We start from the raw sequence: 21,138 nt of genomic DNA, 5'->3' as shown, positions 1-21,138 counted from the left end.
ATATGGCGTACTCTGTTGGTGATATATCTGGAATTCTTCCATGAGTGCGCTGATCTTTTCATTCAGAAAGTTTGTTCGCCGATCGTTCATGAGAATTTTGGGACATCTGAACCTTGTCAGTACATTCTTGAACAAAAACTTCATAGTTGTAGCTGTCGTGGAGTCCTTAACCAGTTGTGCCTCTGCTCATCGAGTCAAATATTTTATTGCGGTGATGATATAGTGTGCGCCTATCTTCCCTCGTGGTGCAATAGGTCCTACGAAGTCGATGGCCCACTTCTCGAATGGTTGTAGCGTCATCTGTGGCTTGAGCGGCATTTTATCTCTCCGCGATGGTTTCCCCGTCCGTTGACATATGTCGCAGGCTCGATAGTATGCTTTCGAATCTTGATGCAGAGTAGGCCACCATAATCCTGCGCGAAGAATCTTCTGGGCTGTGGCGCGACCCGCATAATGTCCGCCAGCAACCCCCCCATGTGCTTCGGCCAGGATCTGTCCTCACTCGAACTTTGGTACATATTTGCATAATATTTTGTCATTGCCCATCTTGTAGAGGTGCCTTGCAATCACAGTAAAGTCTGTTGTGCATATCACCAATTCCTTCTTCTGCTGAACAAAATATCCCTACAGCGTAGTTCCTGTAGTTAAAAAATGGATGATATCCTCAAAGTGGTCATCTGCGACGCGCACTGCATACAGCTGTGCATCCGGGATTCCTTCCTCTAAATTTGTGGGCTCTTTGCTGGTCTCAATTCGGGACAGGTGATGCGGGCCTGCGTTTAGACGTCCCGGCTTTACGACGACCTTGAAGTCATATTCTTGGAATAACAAAAACCACCTACAAATGCACCCCCGCAACACCGGCTTATTCACTAGGTATTTTAGTGTAGAGTGATCAGTATACATCTTAAAATGTCCTCCGAGAAAACAGTGACGATATTTTTGGAGTGCATATACCATCGCCAATCCCTCTCTCTTAGTAGTAGAGTCATTTTTCTCAGCTTTTGACAACTGGTGACTTGCTAACGCAATCGGGTGATCAATTCCCTTTGATCCTTATTGAGTGGGTACTGCACCCAATGTGAGACACGACGCGTCAACATGCACATGAAATTCGACGTCCCATTTCGGAAAGACCAATATAGGGGTAGATGCCATCTTTTCCTTAAGAGTTTCCATAATTTTGTTGCATTCCTCATTCTAGAAATAAGTAACATCCTTCTTCAACAACTGTTCCATTGGATCCGTGATCTGGACGTAGCTTTTTATTAACTTCCGATAGTAGCCCATGTGTCCCAGTGTGGCGCGTAGTTGTTTGACACTTCGCGGCACTTGCAGATTGAGTATGACAACGATCTTTGCCGGATCCACCATCAAACCTTGCTTACAAACCACATGGATAAGTAGGTTCCTGAAGGGGACGAGGAAAGTACACTTCTTTAGGTTTAGCGCAATCTAGTGTCATCGCCAAGTATCCAACATTAACCGTAAGCTCACGATATGTTTCTTAACCAGTCCGAATATGGTCCAGTCATCAAGATAGACCTCTAAGAACTTGTGTATAAATTCCTTGAATGTAGCTACCACAATGTGTGAGAATATCATCGGCGCATTCTTCAGTCCAAAGGGCATCACCGTATACTGAAAACAACCCCATTCAGTGGCGAATGTTGTTTTACTCCTGTCCTCTGGCGCGATCTTGATCTGGTGGTACCCTGAGAACCTATCCGTGAAGGAGTAGGCTTCCTACCCACCCACATTTTCTAGTACCTCATCTGTAAAGGGCGTCAGAAACGGATCGTTGACATAGGCATCATTGAGCTTCCTGAGATCCATGCAGATGTGAATCTCACCCTTCTATTTCTTCTCTTGCACAACTATAGGACTTACCTAGTCGGACTCCTCGACTGGTTCAATAGTTCTTGCTGCCAGCATCTTGTCCAATTCTTCGCGGACCTTTGCTTTGTATTTTAGATTCAATTGGTAGGGTCGCTGCTTAACTGACTTCACATTTGGTTTCAACGTTATCTTCATCACTCCCAGGTCTCCTAGGATCCCTTTTAACTCCAGGATTTTTTTTGGAAATAAATCTCGATATTCCTGAAGCAATTCAATGACCTCTTCCACCATGGCGTCGTCCCAATAGTCCCCAAGTGTTTCATACTTTGGCTCTTCTTTTGTTTTGATATTTACTTGCTTCATTTTCAACGGTGCCGTGATTTCTGGATCTTCGATTTCAGGTCCACGCACCTCACGGCTTCCCTTTGATTCTGGAATATTAATGTTTCATGGGTCATCCTCATCATCTTCTAACTACACATTGTAACACTCTAGGGCCTGGCTCAGCTATCGTGACTAGTCTGGCTGCATGATTTCTTCTGGTTCCAGTAGAATTTTGAAAATGGTGGCCTTCACCAGCTGTAACGCATCATCCATGGTATGCATCCATTGGTCTTCAAAAAGGAATGTCGATAGAAACCCCTTGTGCAAGATATCCCACTCGCTTGTGCCATGTTGAAGGTCTGTTTCAGTATACCAGTTCCTTGGTATGACATCCAAGGTATGATAAAATAAGTGCACCCACTCTGGTTGAGGCTCCTCACCATAAGCTTTGGTCCATCTAGTAAGGTGCATGCGCGGGTCATCACATCCATTGTATTTCTCTGTTATTTGTAGTTCCGGCTTCCCAAATCTTATCTGCATCATGCGCCTACAACTGCACTAGTCTTCGAAAGTTCCTTCATGGGTGCCCCACCATCGCGCAGGTGTCACGCGCAATGTCCATTTTAACGCATCAAACCGTTGGTGCTCTGGTACCACACTTTCGAACTTAGTCAGGAATTCATCTACTATGGTTAGCCCATCATACATCAGCAATTCACGGTCCTGAGATCTAATGCAATACATGGATTTGGTCATCATATTGTAGTGTAGCGTGGTTACTCCGTTCAACCTATTACGCCACCACTCGTCTTATTCATCTGAATCACCGGTGCAAGATTTTGCATAGCCCCATGATATTCTCCTCTCCTCCATTGGCTTGTCCCCTTTCGGCCTATGAGTAGTAATTTTGTAGATGCAATCCAGTTCATCGTCCCCTTATTTGTTGTGCACAGGTTCCGTGTAGCACGGTCCTTCGTTCGAATCTAGTGGAATGACTATGCGGAGCGACTTCTTCTCAAATATCATCTTCCGCTACTTTAAATTAATAACCCCATTCATGTCGGTGGCCCAATCTATCCCTAAAAATGCAGGGTAAGGGCTATTTTCATCCACGATTTCAATAACTTCAAAGTCCATCTGGGTACTTGCGCCGTCGATATCTACCATAATTCCTTGTAGCCTTCCCATGGGTAGGATCTTCTGCTGGTTTGCCATCCGCAATTGGATAGGAGACCATTGTAGTGTGGGCTTACCCATGCGCTCCCAAGTCTATTTAGGCAGTACGTTTGCATCTGAGCCCAGGTCCAGAATGACCTGATCCATCTCATAATCGCCAATCTGCGCCGTTAATCGCATTTCCTGCCCAGTTCGCGACGCATGTCTTCCCAATTTTCAAACTACGTGAGGTTCACTCCACCCTGCGCATTTGTTTATCAATACTTGTAAGCCTTTAATTGCCCTGTTGTCACAAAGCAATTTTATGCATGTCTCTAAGAAGGTATTTAGCATCAAGGGATCCCTATCCGGCTCAAGCCGATCCCTACTACCCGGGGTAGAAACCTCCGTGAAGCTCTACCTAGCTTCTAGATATGTCTCCCTACCAACCCTTGCATCTTCCTTAGTTAAGTTCCTTTTATCCTCCCCTGTGGTCGCACCACTTCTGAGTACCATGTTAACTTTGGGATCTTCTTCGCAGGGTTCAGACCTCATTGTCTGCATGTTTTGCATCGTCGTAGGTGGCACTGCCCTTTTTTCATGAATCTGTGCTATTAGTGTCGGACAATCTATCAGCTCATGATCAAATTGCTCACAGTAAGTGCATGATATTATGGTTGGGTTGGTACAATCCCACACATAATGTCCTGGTCCTCCACAGTTGTAGCAGATTAGCTGCTCATGACCCCTTCCTGGTCCCATTCTACCCCATCCTCGTCCGCGTCCTTGGAACCCACCATGTGCGATCGCCATGGTTGGATCCTGACTTCACGCCTCAGTCTACATTCTGTAGGTAGGGGACTGGTCCTTCAACAACTGATAGCTACAACAGTCTCTTTCCTCATGGCCCACTGATCTGCAAAATTTGCAAAAGAGTTGTTGGGGGATCTGGTTGAATTTTGGTAGTATATGACAGTTATTTGTGTCATACTTTCCTCCCACCTGATAGATTATGCACCAAAGAAGAGTCCTCGCGCTTGGCCCTAACTGTGCCTCTGGTCGCAATGGTGTTGGTCCCCCATTGCCACATAGTTCACAAAGACCAGGCAATGATCTTTATCATGCCCCTGGCTCCTACACTTTATACACCATACTTCCTCCTGGACTTCTAGGCAAGGTGCCTATTCTTGTTTTAATTTCTTCATTTCCAAACACAAGTTTTGTATCTGCGCTTGGATTTGCTGAACTCCCAACCCCGAGTCCTGTAACGGAGTCTCGTGCAACCTCATCGTTGTCTCCAATGCTTCAACCTGGGTTGAGATCTTTTGTTGTGACAAAGCCGTCCTCAGATGTGGTGTTAATGATGCCACAAACCAAGCAAGTGTTGTGCATCCGACAATGTCATGTTTGCTTCGCGGATGGTACTTTTCAGTCTTTGATCCAGATCCCATGGGGTTTCACCAGGCATCATCGCGATCTCCTTGAACCCTATGATCGACTGTGTTTCTGACTTCGGTCGGCTAAATTCTTTCTTCAGTTTAGTTCGGATCTTTGCTATCCCCGTAGTTGGGTGATTGCTTGAGTACTTTATGTACCATGTTAGTTCTCGGTCTTGTAGCACGCTAACTAAGGTAGCTTTTCTAATATTATCATTTGTAATTCTGTGTGCATCCCATACCGACATTACCATGAACCAAAATTGTTCTAGATTTTTGCTTCCTGCTCCTTTGAATACCGGCAGCTGGATCACACTCATCATTTTCGACCTCTAGTTTGCGTGTCGACGTACTTTGAACTACTACTGCTCCTAATCCCTTCGATCCTCAACTTCTTTCTCTATAACCTTCCAACATCAGACACCCCTTAGGTAGATCCTGGTCCCGGAAACGGAACCATTTGTTGGCTTATATGAGCCTAACCCAGGTTCGGAAGAGTTATTTAGCCAAACAAATCCCATAGCTACAGGCCCTTTCGGAAACAGCCCGCGGAGCACGGACTGAGGTCTCACCCGAGGTACTAGGGTAGGGTGCTAGAACTAGGTTTCCACACCCTTGGGATGTCTTGATGTGGTCTGAAGAGCTCGCGCACCGTTTTGCAGCCTCGTGCTTCTCTGCTTCCGCACAAATCCAAAACAGGGCCATTTTTCAATACTAATTACTTAATGGGTTATTATAGATCTGATCTACTTAAAAGGGTATTTAAGAAAACATTTAATCAAGATAACCAGTGCACGCATTTAACAGAGCTACATATTTGCATTAACCCGGAACATAAACATATGCATACAGATTCAACAGAAATATTAATCATAAATTAACTAGATCCGTAATTGCTCAGATTAACACAGTGTTTCAAAATCAACTTATCTTTATTTCCACTTTATCACCAATACATCTAGATCTACCCTTCGCACTCAGCTGCAGGGGTCTGTGCACACAGCTGCGGACTCTACTAGGCCTCTGCGCATACAACCGCAGAGCCTTTATCTATCACCCAACACCCTCTACTCGAACTTACAGACACACATATAACCTTCACAGACCCATAGCACTACCATTCATTCTCTTCCAAAAAACTGCCTTCTACCCTTAGAGCCCCGCTCTATTTATACATTCCCATGGTCCGCGGACCATGGGTAGGCTGACTTACTCCCTATTATTCTATATTATTTCTTGGGCAGACAACCCTTTGACTCGACCTTTTACATTTTGCGCTCCACATATTTTGGAGTTTTACAATATTTTTATCCTAACTTCTAGGCTCTCAGACCCAAAATTGTTACGCGGGACCTTCGCTACCTAACAGTGCTTATCTTCTTTATACTAGGGGTGGAGTTTTGAGCTATAATATAGATATGAGACATTGCCAACCAAGATGGAAATTTCACCAACAAGGATCCTATGTTCACATGAACGAATTATAAATGTTTGAAGTTAAGAATGAGAACTTATGTAATGTATCTTAGTGCATATGTCTAGGATATAGTACAAAATGGTTTTAAAAAGCTATATGTATTGATTGACATAGATTATAAGCTTGAATTCACTTACAATTATAAAGCAACAAATGCAAGTCTAGGTGGTTTCCTGAATCTAAGTTAGTTAGTCATGCATTAAAAAACATCCAAGGAAATAGTGGATAAGTTGATGATTTTTTATGAAGGAGATAATAAGGTAAAGAAATCCAAAATCCAAGTCTATTGAATGCAATTTGAATCATTAAAGATGAATGAGGATGAGGACATTGCCAAATGTTTCCTTCACTTGGATGTAATAGTCAACATCATTAGAGAATTTAATGAACTTGTGGGTGATTCATTTTTAGTTCAAAAACTGGTAAGATTTCTTCCTATGAGATTCAATGCCAATGTATTATCCATTAAGGAGAAGCAAGATCTCAACACATTAATATTGGATTAATTGCATGGAGCAATGACAATCTACGAAATGAGAACATCAAAAGGCAGATATACATCAAAGTAGGCAAATTTCAAATATGATAAGAAGAGGAAAGAAGATAAATAAGGCTTGAGCTATGAATTCGATGAAGAAGAGGAAAATTTTGTCAAAAGATTGAAGAGAGGATATGGTAAGTACAAAGGTAAGTTACCCTTAAAATTATTTAATTGTGGAAAACTAGGTCATTATGCATCTAAATGTCCACATAAGAAAGAAACTAATGAATATGATCATAAAGAGAAAGATAAATATAGGAAAGTAAATATGGAATGAACTTTAATAAGAAGATTTTCTATACCCAAGAAGACAACAATTCATAAAAAGGTGAATATGAACAATTCTCTGATGAAGAAAGAATTAATGAATTCATGCTCATGACCTTTGAAACTCTAGATGAAGGACAAGTCAAGTTTGATGAAGAAGAAGAAGATAAAGTAGATATAGAAGGTGAATTTATTAGTGCATTGGAAAAAATTGAAAGGTCCACGAAGAAGAATAAGAAAAGAAAAGAGATGCTAGCAAAATTTGAAAGAGAAAAGGCTAACTTTGAAGATTCATCACTTCTTCTTTTTTTAAGTGGAGCTGGAGGAAGAAAAGAAGATTTAAGACAATATATTGTAACAATTGAAAGAGAAGGGAAATGTGTGTGAAAAGAATTAGAAAATACTTGGAAAAGAAGTAGTCTCCCTTAGAAAACAATTAGAAAAGACTTAGGTACGACTCAACCAAAATATAAAGTTTATTAAAGGATCTAGCAAATTATATGAGATTCTGAGTGTACAGATGTATCACCTCATCATGGTTGGTTTAGGTTATGAAGGAGATACAAGCACAAACAAATTTGAAAAAAATAACCAATAAGTTATGTTGAAGTAGTCAAAGGACCAAACAATATTACAACCAAAGTAAATGATAAGAATCAATATCAACAAAGAAAATAAAAAGACAACTATACAACTTAGTAGCAATGAAGGAGAGCAAGCTACAACTATTTGAAAAATCCAAAGATCAAGTGAGAAATCAACAAAGATATTATTTCCTTGAAAGAGCAAGCCATCAAAAAATTATTAAATCATATCCTCAAAGGAAAATGGCTCCCAAGTACCAAAAATTTTCCATGGTTACTATTATTCATGCACAAAATTTAGACATAAAGTTGTAAATTGTAGAGCACATATTGGAAATGATAGATAATAAATAAAAGAAAGGAATCTTATCAGTGAAACCAAGGCAGCATATTTGTAAATTCACGTAGAAATAATACCAAGGACAACAATCCTTTTGTTCCCTTATTTGATTATAATGAATGATATAATTTTCATAACTATGGATATAAAGCAGTTGAGTGTAGAACCAGTAAATTCAAATCAACTCATCAAATCAAGAAAACTCAAGAGGAATCGAAGACTTGGAAGAAGAAAAAGGGAGAAAGGATTGAAGAATGTGGCATTGTCTTATATTCCTAAAGCCAAGGTAGCCAATGGTATCTAGATAGTGGGTGTTATAAACATATGACTAGTGATATGATCTCTTGGGGCCAGTTTTAGGTGGAACACTTAGAATTTTGGTCATTTTGATAGTTGTGGAGAAATTTCACATGGAAGTGAAGAGAATGAAACAACACACATAATTATCACAGAAGGATCAACATGCATAACTCTTGCATTAGTATTAATATGTAGAAGTGTAGCAGAAGGAAAAGAGTGTGTAGAGAGGAGAAGCACACGAAGTGATCAAGGTTAAGTAGTTAAGTTTGAATACATCTTTTGGACCAGTTCTGACTAGCTCAAGAATATAAATTGTAATCTTCCTAGCCATGGTAAATATTTTCAATGGTAAGGTCAACTTGGTTCCACATGATGATCTATAAATAGGTGGAAGATGAAAGGATTTGGGTTGGCTAGCTCAAGGGGTAAATTATTTTTGGTTAATTTATGTTACAGTGGGGGAAACTCAAGGTATTTCTATTGTAATTTGTTTCCAAATAGGATAGTAAGCCAATATAGGTTAAAAGAGGTGATTTTGTAATTATGATGAGCTTAACACCTTTTATGGATATTAATAGTAAATGGTGTATGGATGGATTGTCCCACTTTACATATTCCATGTGATGGTTGTATGATTCATTTAAATTATTTTTATTTTCAGCATGTTATAGTAATGTTATAAGTAGTCTCTAGTCCGTCAAATGTATTAATGTATGATATTGCACTATGCATAGAAGTGAAGCACCCCTTTTAAATTTTGCTAATGTTTTGATACATGTAATGGATATTATGGATGAATACAATTGGATTTAATGTATCAATGTGTATTGAATGTCGAATCCTAGTTCCTACAGTCCCCATAGGTGCCTCGGGTGAGACTTCACCTGTTTTGCAGGCAATGCTAAAAGGGCTAGTGTCTAGTGGGGCTTTGTTGGATAGAATCTACGTATTAACTTTGGTTAGACCTGCCCTAGTGCCAACAAATGGTTATGTTGCTGGGATAGTGATCTATTATTGAAGCAAATATGGAATCCCACTAAGGAGGAGATAATTAGTGGATCAAAGAAAAAGAGTGAGAATATGTTAGATTGGAGATTGGTGGATCAGTAAAGAAGAATGATTACAAAGGTATGTATTCACTGAGTTCTGTGAGGTTTTCTTTGTTAAATTCCCAAATATATTAATACAATGGCTACAAAGGATGAATGATGAGCATAGCAATTGGTGACCTATTGAGCCAAAAATATGGACACCTAAATTAGTTTAGTTATTAAATATCTCTCACATGGTAGGCTATTGGTTCAAAGTTATACTGGAAAGATACATTGTAGAGTTTGTTGGTAAATTTATAGTATCATATAGCACAACAAATGGATAGGGCCTCGAGCGAAAAGAAAGAAGGAAGAGAGTGGATTAACTACTGAGAACTCCAATTTAATTATCAAAAGGTATGCCAAGATGCTGCAAAATTGACAACATGAAAGGAGGAACCCAAGAAAGGAAGTATGTGGTAGAAAATGATGGTATATTTTGAGGGTGGAGTATTACAGAATAGAATACAGTTTCAACATGGTAATGATATGGGATAGATATCTGCATCAATACTTGCAACTAATAGACTTCTAATGAAGGTGGTAAGAAGAGTTCATAGGAGAAGAAAGAGCATCAAAGATCAAATAAGTCCTGAAAAAGTGCAACTTGGCATACCACGCAAAGGAGGAGAGGATGGAGGACCCTCCTAGTATAGTATGAAAATATTAGAACTTTTGAATCCTATTAACCTTTATTAGACCACACCCTATGTCAAACCCATTACCCTACATGCATCAGTTGATCAAGAGGTAAGTTCATGTAGTAGATTTTTGCATACTTTATTCAATAAAGAAAGTAGGAGTAGTCATAATAGAAGTAGTAGTGAGATTGGTAATTTGAATAGAAGTTTGTCAAATAATTCTCTATTAAAGAATGTTATGCAGAGTATTCGTCAAAAAATAGTGAGTATACGTAACAATCCTTTATCATAGACTAGTGTGTAGAATACAATGGAATATTCTACTTTGAGGATGCTTGCATTTCATGGTTCTGGGACTAAGTATCCTAATCAACATTTTTTTGTATGTGAGGTAGTATGGACTATGAACCAATTCCAAGATGAACCCACTAATATTGTGTGATTGTAAACTACCATTAGAGACAACAAAATGACATGGTACATTTGAAGTATAAGACTACCACCCTAGCTAGATAGTAGATAACTTTGACAAACATAAAATAAGCATTGATGAAAGAATTTCAAAAACCCAAATCAGTGTCACAATGCATTATAGATTTGAAGGAGATTAAGTACAATCAAAGTGAGTTTATCTGGGACTATTGTCAAAGGTTAAGATCTTGTTGGATAGATAGACATTTGAGATTCTAGATGCATAGCACAAGGAGTGGTTCATTGCTAGACTAATCCCCCATATACGAGTACCATTGACTTAAAATTTTTTATATTACAATTAGAAGCCTTAGAGATTACACTAAAATTGGAAGCATCTCTAGTAAGAAGTGGAGGTAATAGTGGCATGGCTCAAGTTCAGTGATAGCTAGCTGCACTAACAATCCAATTATATGACTTTCTAAGTGTAAAGAAAATAACGAGAAATAATGGTGCACATTATGTAGGAAGGAAGGACACCATAGGAATGTGCTGTAGCGGCTACAATCACCCTCCAAAATTTTGGCCTACAACAATTTCGGAGCCTCCATTGAAGAGTTTCACTTGATTACTACACACACCTGGGTTCACTCTGTGAGCTCGCGTGAGTCTTTACATTTGCCTTGCTCATTTATTGCACTCAAGTATCTGCATGTTGATGTCTAAGTCATGCTTCCGACTGTGTTCTAGTTATGCTAAAAGTCTTTGCTTTGTATGTGTTTGTTGTGTTCACCATGGAAGCATCCGTCGCACTCACATACAGAGTCACATTCATTGTCACGCAAGTGTCATCTCGATCATGAATGATCAATCATGAGTGTCGCGCTTGTCGCTTGCACCATCGGTCAGTCATGTTGAACATGTGTGTCTGGATGGTTCGGTTATTTCATCATCAAGTCATGCGACTGTGTGTTCATATGATCACCTATGCATCTTTCTACTGTTCACACACTTGGGCATTTTTGCTGAAGTTTTGATGACCAGACTCCTCACTAACAACCGAACCTTCACCTTGTTTTCGACTTTATCGACTGTCAACTAGAATAGTGCAGAAGCACCAAGCTAGTTCCTTCAAGCAGTGTTGCCTGCAAGAAACTCAAGCAACACTCATGTTGGCCACCTGGACAGTCGACTGAATGTTCATCTCAGAAATTGTGCAGTTCTCATGAGCAGGCCTCCCACTGCCCATCAGTCAACTCAGCTCAGAAATTGCTCAGAGACGATTAGCAGGCTGGCCTTTCGACCTTAGTGTAGTTTTCCTAGCCAGTAACTCCCAACAGTAGACTACCTGTTCCCTTCAGGAATTGCACAGTTTTTGCTGCCAGTGACCCCAACAGCCAACTAGAAGTTCCCTTTGGGAATTGCACAAGTTTGGTTGCCAGTGACCCTAGAAGCCAACTGGCAGTTCTGTCTGGGAATTGCATAAGTCTGGCTACCAGTGACCCCAGCAGCCAACTGGCAGTTCCCTCTAGGAATTGCACAGTTATGGCTGCCAGTGACCCCAGCAGCCAACTGGTAGTTCCATCTGGGAATTGCATAGTTTTGGCTGCCAGTGACCCTAGCAGCCAACTGGTAGTTCCGTTTGGGAATTGCGCCGTTTTGGCTACCGATCTCCCAGGAAGTTCCCTAGAAAAACTGCACAATCCCTGCCTGCTGACCCTTCATGTAGCCCGGCTCGTTCCTCTAGAAAATTATGCAAATCTGGTTGTTTAGCCCATTCTGATTGTTCATTCCGAAAAATTCACAGAGCATGCCTACCTTGCCCTCCTGCAGCCTAGATTGTCCCTCATAAAATTTACGTATTTTTTCCTCCCAGCAAAAGCCAGACCTTACAGATAATCACTATCGACTTAGATTGCCTGTCTCCATCCCTTAGTGACTCTTGCACAGTTTTCATCAGCAGTTGCCCGAAGCCATCATCCCACATCATAGCCCTGCTGCCTCTCCCGGTCACCTGCATTCAAATGATCATGTGTCATGGTAGACTATGAGGTTTTGGATTTGATGTTGTCTCGTCATGAGTGAATACAGGTACAGATACACCAACAAACATGTCAAGACGACGAATGGGATGAATGAAGGGAGCACATGTAGATGGATAGGTTCACCAATCAACGAACAAACGAAGCATGTGAAGCAGACGAATGCAATGACCATGCACCTTCGCGAACAAGTGAGCCTACCAATCCTTCCAACATGAAAGCAAGGAACAACATGCTAGAGCTTCATCAAGCGAACTAAGGACCATCGAAGGCTCCAAGCACTTCGCCATGTGAAGGTGAAGCTATGATACACCATGAAGACATCTATCACTCAACAGCACTATAGCTCGACATGCACTCCAACAGCAACATGAATGTACCAGCATTGTCATGTCAAGTCATGTCGAGTCAAGTCATGAGTCATGTTGCCCACATCTCCACTATGGGTTTGTTGTCAATCAATGTGATGTAACATGGAAGTCCAAGAGACCCACTTGTTGAACATAGAGTCATGGTCCATGGAAGTTGGAAAGTCATGGAAGTCGAACGATCATGAGGGTAATCGAACATCCATAAGGGTCAGTTTCACCCTTGGCTATAAATACCCCCCTCATTTGTACATGAAAGGATTTTTGAACTCAACTCCTCCCACATAGCCAAGAGAGTCTGTGATCTTTTCTTTGAGGATAATTAGTGGCTCCAATGCCCCAATGATGGGTTTAGTGATGTATGGTGTAATGATGTGTCTTGGAACTTTCACTTAATTTAGAAGTTTGTTAATAGGCTAGCACGTTTTCACACATGTATTGTATTTGTTGTAAGCCTGATATTTAACACTTGTAATGCATGTTGTTTTAACCTGTGTTTTACATCTGAACTGATTCATTTGTTGTAATGCATAATATATTAATGGAAATGTGGTGTATATGTTGTTAATGTTGTCTCGTCTGTGGCGACTGCTTTGCCGGACATCAAACAAACCTTTCACGTGAACCTTGTTGTAACAACCGTTGCACTCCTTCGGACTGATCCATGAGTGCTATACATGTTATCTTACCTTGTATGTTGTGATTGCCGCATCCAAGTGGACTACTTCGCTGGAAGCTGTTTATGTCCTTTTGTGTTGTGTGTTCCTAGCCAAGTTGGGACTGATCCCTTTCAACTTGGAACTCACCTTCACTCTCTTCCTGTCACAGTGAAAGAACCATTGACACAAGTACACTTACACTCACCAGGCACGCAAACCTCACTTCACGAAGACAAAGCGAACCAATCTCCTGTGCTGAAAAGCAAGAGTTGAGGCAAATCCTTAAGACAATGGAAACCGAGCCATCATACCGGATTGGATTCCCACACCAAACTGTTTGAGGTCTAGTTGGGACTTCATACCAGGTTGATCCCCTGAATGTTGGCAGGTCCAACACCGTCAACATTTCTGGTGCTAGAAGGAGGGCAGCTACTTGTACATGGCTGAAATTCCCCTCACACTCACTCATCAACCATCTTGTCAAGGCAGTAACTCGCAATCCCTCTCTCACGACTCAATAGTTGGTTACTCCTCACCTCTCAAAATTGAACACAAGATTTCATATCAACATCTTCGCTCCATCCGTCCCATCACTCTCCAGTTCGCAAATGTAGTCAGACTGATCCCAAGCGTACAATATCTTCCACATGCATCGAAGAAGCCAAAAGCGACTCCCACAAGGGTTGTTGTATCATCGGTGGAAGAAGTAGTCCTTGATACTCTTGAAGGTTCAGAAGAAGCTATTGAAGATGAAGAGGAATCTCCAATCTTCTTTGAAGATGAACAAGGCACTCTTATGGTCTTGGGATCAAACTCCGGTATAGGAGGCAGAGGGGAAGGCAGGGGAGGAAGTGGAGGTGGAGACAAACTGACAAACTTAGATCAAGAACCATAATATTTTGAAGGAGAGGAAGAAGACGAAGAGGATGAAGAGATGGATGAACCAAATCTTGAATGGATGACTCAAGGACCATTGGCTCTCCTGGATGTTCTGCACAAGATGTTGAATTGAGTGGAGAGAATGAACATCAAGTTAACCCTGACAGCACGGTGAAGGCAGAAGACCACTTAGACAACTTCTACTTATAGCTACAAACCCTTGAGGTAAGCTATGATAACGTAGCATATAGATTATTTCCATGTACCTTGGACAACTGGGAAACTACTTGGTATCACAACCTTCCACCCAACTTTATACAGAACTTGGGTTCTTTCAAATGTATGTTCCTTGAAAAGTTTGTTGACGACAAAACTCCAGCCATGCTACTCAAAGAATTGGGAAGCCTCAAGATGGATGATCCAGGTGGCTATAGAGACACACACGGGACAAATAGGATTTATGAATGTTCAAAAATCAAAGTGTTTAGAATGATGTCAACCCAGGGCCAGAGCATAGACCTCATCGTTTTGATCACGACGGTGTGAATGGTTCGTCAATCCGAGTCCGTATGCAAAAGTTAGAAGCAGTGAAAGTTGGGTTGACTTTTTGATGACTGTGCAGGCTTAAGGAGGCCACAATTTGGCCTTTTTCTGGCTACCGGATTCCAGGTGAAATTGTGAGGTCGTTAAATGCACTCCTACAACTAAAATTCATTTTTTTTTAAAATAGCCATTTTTTGTTTTTTAAAACAAAAAAGAAAATATTTAAAGGGTGGCGGGCCATGACCCTCGCCACCCCCATCACACTAACTATATATACATGGGTTACATATATAAACCACCTCATCAAACCTAGCATAAATGGTGGAGGGGGGTACGGGGCCGGGCCACCCAAGGCGGGCCCAGAGACCCGAATGTTTTTTAAAAACAAAATTTTGAGTAAAAAAATGAGGAGGCAAGGTTTGACCACCCGACCTCCTCCCTATTAAACCGGATCTCAACCATTACACCAAATAGTCTTATTGGGAAATCTGCCCATGAAATTTTATTTAAACGCAGTTTGTCAGTGCACTCAGAGGGAGAAGATAGGGCATGCAATTCAAGGCAGAATTTTGCAGGAGGGCCGAATTTTCACTTTGTCAGAATTTGACAAATTTTATATGGTTTCAACACTTCTCGACGCCACGAACATGATGGTGCTGTCTGTTTCTCCATCAGAGTTCTAAATTTTTTGGCCATTTTTCAGTATGCAAGTGGAACCATGATCACTGTAAAAACAGGGAGTGGAACCATGATCCTTGAAATTTTTCCAAGGAGGTAATTTTTCTCCGTGTTGGAATATAGTCAAGTTTATAGTCGTTTTTCATGATTTTTGGCAGGGATCGCAATGGCGAGGTCATATTTTCCATTTGAGTTGCAAATTTCCAGTCCACCCATGTAGCAGAATCTTTGAGGAATCTAGGGGGAATCTAAAAGATTCCTTAAGCCCCAGATTCTCAACTTCTTAGAATTCAGATTTTGGATAGTCGATTTTGCACTATTCGACGCCACAAATCTGATGGTGTGTTCAAATTTCTCATTCTCTCATTATATTCTTCAACCACTTTTCTAAGTGGAATGCAGGTGTCAACATCCATGTGTGATCAATCATGCGATTGATGCCGTGAGATCGATGGTCCGAACAGCTTCAGCAGTTTGACATCTCCTTCTTCAAATGGCCCTTGGTAGTGAGGTGTATGTTGTGTTCATGTACTTCTTCTTTATGCATTGTGATGCATAGGTCCTTGATTGATGTTTGATGTGAGATCCCGTTTCTTGCTCATTTTTATGATTCCTACTTGATGTGACGCAGAATCACCTATGTGATGTACTTGTTGTCATGATTCATCATGTTGTGTTTTGATATCTCTTTGTTGTATGTTGATGGGATACTCATATGTCACCATGCATGTTTTCTTTGAGATCCCTTTTATGCCATGTTGGCGGGATGCTCATCCTGCGTGAGTTTTGTGTCATACTGATAGGAGTCTTTTGACTGAGAGTTCTTGTAGTGGAACATCTCTTAGAGCCACTCCTGTGTGAGGGAATTTTCCTTGTATGGTTGCGACATCATCTCTTGTGGACATCATCACTATTGACAACACTTAATGCAGCGGCCTACACCATCTTGACATCGGGGCCCAGAGACGTAGTCCCTCCTCGACGAACTCCATTATCAATGACTTATGTTTTTATATTGCTGATGATTGACATGTTCCTATTATTTACAGCATGTAGATGTATTCATTTATGTTATTTTAAAAATGAAATTTAAAACATCACAAAAGTAAAAGGTGTTGGAAGGGTCCCTTGTCACACCCGAACCTGGATCAAGTGGTATCAAAGCAGTCTTTGCGTTGATGTGAATTACAATGTGAAAAATGGACGTGCAGCGACAGAGGATGAAAGAGCGATGTATGAAACCATGCTCAACATTTCCAAAAGAGCAGAAATCATGTATGAAACTCTACAGAAAGAGACAGAGGAAAAGGATCAATTGCAGCTTCAGTTAAAAGCCACAGAAGAGGCCCTGGAAGAACTGAAGCAAAACAAACATAATCTTCAAACAGAGTGCTGAATTGAAGATGCGACTACATGAAGAGAAAGAGGAAAAACAAATTTTTCTATTGTAGGAATTTTGAATAATATGACACTTATTCACAGAGATTATCCTGATTATAAACTATTGCAGAATACATGCATAATACATAACCTCCTCTACGTTGATCATCAATTTAGCAGCATTAAAAAAACAATGAAACATCAATCGCATGCACACATTAACACAATATGTGACTCGGGGAAAGCTTATAGCTGAAAACCCAACACTATCTATATATTATAATGATTGAGAACATGTAACAATACTCCTCGCAAGTATCCAGCACTACCTCCACCTGTTACACACAATACAGCTCAGATATGATCTCCAAATCTCCCTCGCTGCTTGTTTGCCTCCACTGCACAATCTTGCAAGAGAATGAATGAATCCAAACTCGCTCCAAGTTCTATTTACCTTAGAAAATCACTCACATTGGAAATCACGTGAGCACATGCTATATCGCTGGGCATATGCAATTCTCATGGGCATACTCAATCCTTTGATTGTGCAAAGTCTCATGCACAACTATAGTCACAACTGATAGCAATATCAACCTCTAACACCTGTCTCCACTGAACTGTACATGCACTGAGTTAACTGATGTATTCTTCAGTTGCATTATGAGTTAATAATTAGTGAATTAATTAATAACTAATTCACACAACTCATCACTTAGTCTATTGGCAAGTTAGACTAAATACAACTAGTTCAACTAAGTCAAACTGAACACAACTCCATTAACTTCTCATCTAACTCCACAGAACTCAACCACTTGAGTTCTAACTGATGTCCTGCATGCAATAGCTCAACTAACACATAAGAAAAGCATATTTCCTTCTGTCAGTTGCATGTACCACATCTTTAGCTCAAACTGAAGTGCTCCAAGAGGATAAGATAAAGTTTATAGTCTAAATATTATTATGAGACAATAATATTTGACTTTTCTATTTTTGACTAGCAGTCTAAAAATAGACTCTGATCACTCCTGCTGTGATCCAAAAATAGAAGTCGATCTATTTTTCCCAACATGACCAATCATCCATAAACAACATCCTGCAACTCATAGACAAGGATCCATATGCCTAAAAATAGACATAGTCTAAAAATAGACTTTGCGCCAAAACTTGCCTGCGGGACCACTTAGTGAAGGCGACTCCTTTCCACTAAGTTCCATCATCTTGTTGCTTTCTCAACAAGAATTTCTTGTTGCACGCTTTTCAATAGCTACGACAGCTACAAGCAAAGGACGAGGCCTTTGAAAAGTTGTAGTGTGACCCATGTGAGGTAAAAAGTAGTTCTCCATCTTCATCTATGTTTCTTGAGGATGATTTCACTGTTTTTGAAAATCATACCATAGGAATTGGCTCCAGACTGTTGAAGAAAATGGGGTATGAAGGAAAAGGATTTGGCATTAATGGCCAAGGAATTGTCAACCCCGTCAAAGTAGAGGAATTACCGTGTCGAACAGGACTTGGGTATGTCAGAAAGGAAGTTGGGGAATGCGCCATGACAGTTTGTGAACCACCAACAACGGATGATGAGACACCCTGATCAGTTCTTTCCAAATCGAAAGAGGAGGTAAAAGATGTTGATTTCCTTTCAGTTTTGTCTTCACATAGTATGGGTTTTGTTGGAGATTTGGAGATCCCAATTACAAGGACAAACATGAGGCTCCTTACAAGGATGAGGCACAAGGAGAAAGAAGAACTTGGTGTTAATAACCAAGGCATAACTCATCCTTTGGATGTTGTGCACGAACATCGATTTGTAGGCTCGAGATACACTAAAGGAGAATGCTCGAAGGTGTCAAAGTCGTCTGAGACATCGTTGAAATTGTCGAGGAAAGAGAATGATGGGAACACATCCCCATCATCCCACGGTAGTGCCCATTGCAGGGAGAGAGCTGAGGCAAGCTCTCATCACCACACTGACATCAAAGATAGCAAGGGAAGGTATAACCACTTTCGATCTTCGAATGTTCATTTCGATTATGATCATGTTGATAATAATGAACATAAAACATGGCATCGAAAAACATGTACCTTTTGTGGATTACATAACCATACATTTTATAAGTGTTGGAAAAGAATGGCGACACACAAAAGGATGAGGCGTGAAAGACCCTCTCAACAACATGAAAAGAAACAGGTTAAGCAGATATGGAGGAAGAAAACCTACAGCAGTCATTGCAAAACAAGTGGTCATAAAAGAGCCACTTGTTGGAGGCTCCATCTAGAGAAGCGCCTTAAAGACAAAGCATTGGTGCGTGAACTAGGTGAAGCAGTTGTTCGACAAGAAAATGCGCCACAAGGAGGTGACCCATTCACCTTGATAAGTGAAAAATGGTTTCTAGATATGTTAGTAGCTCATGGTCATGTTTTTGTAAATCATTTGTTGCATTTTAAATGTAAAAGTGATGATGTGTTTTCCATCACTTGGTCAACAACAATGATGTCTGGTCTTATTTTGAGTTGCAGTTTAAACTCTGAAAGTGATGTCGTGTTTCCATCACTTGTCGAAAGGAAAAATAGTGTTGGCCTTATTTTTTTGTAAATCATGTGTCGTAGTGATGAAGTATTTTCATCACTTGTTGAAGCAACAATGACATGTTGGCCTTGTTGTCATAGCTAGGGTATTGTGTCCATCTTGTTGTAAACTTGACCACCGAGTATGTGTTATAAACTCGTGGCAAGTGTGGGACGTTTGGGTCATTAGTTGGTCATGAAATTCAAGCATGTAATTTGCAAAACAATGTACTATAGGTTGCAGAGGTTGCAGGTGTCGGCTCATCGCTTAAGGCTCCGAAGAACAAAGGTGAAGGAGATGGAAGTGAGGCCTTTTCAAGATGCTTATGATACACACAAGGTACAAAGAAAGTTGCAGACTATTTTTCATGCTTTTGGAGGACCAAAAGTTGCTCAGTGGGGAGGATTGATCCAGGTGGCTATAGAGACACACACAGGACAAATAGGATTTATGAATGCTTGAAAATAAAAGTGTTCATAATGATGTCAACCTAGGACCAAAGCTTAGACCTCGTCATTCTGATTGTGGCAATGTGAACGGTTCGTCAATTCGAGTCCGTATGCGAAAGTTAGAAGCAATCAAAGTTGGTTTGACTTTTTGATAACTGGGCAGGCTTAAGGAGGCCACAATTTGGCCTTTTTCTAGCCACCGGATACTGGCCAACCTGGGCCGGATTCCAAGAGAATTTGTGGGGTTGTTAAATGCATTCCTACGACTAAAATTCAAATTTTTAAAAAATTGCCATTTGTTGTTTTTTTAAAACAAAAAAAATATTTAAAGGGTGGCGGGCCGTGCCCCCGCCACCCCCATCACACTCACTATATATACATGGGTTATATATATAAAACACCTCATCAAATCTAGCATAAATGGTGGAGGAGGGTATGGGGGCGAGCTGCTCAAGGCAGGCCCAGCCACCCGAATGTTTTTAAAAACAAAATTTTGAGTAAAAAAAGGAGGAGGCAGGGTTTGACCACCCGACCTCCTCCCTATTAAACAAGATCTCAACCATTACACCAAACAATATTATTAAGAAATCCACCTATGACATTTTATTTAAACCCACTTTGTCAATGTGCTTAGGGTGAGAAGACAGGGCATGCAATTTGAGGCAGAATTTTGCAGGAGGGCCGAATTTTCACCTTGTTAGAATTTGACAAATTTTATATGATTTCAACACCTCTTGACACCACAAACGCGATGACACTGTCCATTTCTCCATCAGAGTTCTGAATTTTTCTGCCATTTTCAGTATGTAGGTGGAACCATGATTGCTGTAAAACAGGGAGCGGAACTATGATCCTTGAAATTTTCTCGAGGAGGTAATTTTTCTCCATGTCGGAATATAGTCAAGTTTACAGTCATTTTTCATGGCTTTCTACATGGATTGCAATGGCAAGGTCAGATTTTCTATTTGAGTTGCAGATTTCCAGTCCACCCATGGATCAAAATCTTTGAGGAATCTAGGGGGAATCTAAAATATTCCTTGAGCCCCAGATTCTCAACATCTCAGAATTCAAATTTTGGACAGTCGATTTTGCATTATTCGATGCCACAAATCTGATGGTGTGTTCATATTTCTCATTCTCTCATTCTACTCTTCAACCACTTTTCTAA

This window comes from Pinus tabuliformis, chromosome 2_1 (assembly GCF_031772625.1).
Source record: "Pinus tabuliformis cultivar Carrire ecotype Pingquan chromosome 2_1, CPIR1, whole genome shotgun sequence".
Classification (NCBI taxonomy): domain Eukaryota; kingdom Viridiplantae; phylum Streptophyta; class Pinopsida; order Pinales; family Pinaceae; genus Pinus; species Pinus tabuliformis.
The sequence above is the reverse complement of the archived record's forward strand: the minus strand, read 5'-3'. Positions refer to the sequence as shown.